This window comes from Plasmopara halstedii (assembly GCF_900000015.1).
Source record: "Plasmopara halstedii genome assembly, contig: Scaffold_253, whole genome shotgun sequence".
Lineage (NCBI taxonomy): Eukaryota > Oomycota > Peronosporomycetes > Peronosporales > Peronosporaceae > Plasmopara > Plasmopara halstedii.
Window position 1 is genome coordinate 141,920 of NW_020187174.1, and position 1,010 is coordinate 142,929.

The following is a 1,010-nucleotide window of genomic DNA, read 5'->3' on the forward strand; positions in this document are numbered from 1 at the left end:
ACGTTCCGCTTTCCCGGCTTATAGTTCACCTCGAAGTTATGTTTCACAAGGAAGGAAAGCCATCCAGTCATCCTTTGCGAGAGGTGGGGCGACGGAGTTGCAGTGCGTAGTGACGCATGATCTGCATAGATCACAAAGGCTTGGATCCGAGCAGGTGGACCCTGAACTTGACAAGTGCTTACATCATCGCATGTAGCTCCTTGTCATGAACTGGGTAGTTCTTCTCGGCATCTCTGATATGTCGAGATTCGAACGCGATCACCCGATCTCGCCCCTCAGCGTCTGCCTGCAGCAGTGCACAGCCAATGCCAAAGTCCGAAGCGTCACAGACGACGCTGAAACGACGATCAGGATCTGGCAGCGCCAGTATTGGCGCATGCTAGAGGTTGTCTTTTACTCCGTCAAAAGCCTCCTGATGTTCGGCGTGCCGACACCATTCCGCATCCTTTTAAAGAAGGTAGGATAATGGCCGGGCTATTCCTGCGTAGTTTTCGATGTATTTGTGCAAGTAGTTGGCGAGACCAAGTCACTAACGCAAGTCCTCTTGTTTCTTCGGAACAGGTCAGTCTACAATGGTCTTGACCTGGGAGGGTCCGCTTGGAGGCCACGCTTTCCAATAAAGCACCCTAAAAAGGGAATCTCTTCTGCGCAGAATATGCACTTGTCTGCATTGGCGTACGGTTTGTTCGTGCGCATGGACTCAAGCACAGCTCTTAGATGGACGATGTGATTCTCCTCATCTGTCCTCCTGTGCTCCGCACGACTGTGAACAAAGATGTCGTCAAAGTATCTCTGTGCATACGACCTGTGGGGCCTGAACAACTGCGTCGCAAGACGATTAAAGGTTGCTGGTAAATTTAACAGTCCTTGAGGCATCATCAGCCACTCCTAGAGCATGCCGCTCGGAGTGCTTACTGCTGTCAGCGGAATGTCACTTGCTTTTCATGAGCAATTGGTAGAAGCCATCTACCAAATCGAGTGCACTGTACCCCGTTCACCCCACCATGTTG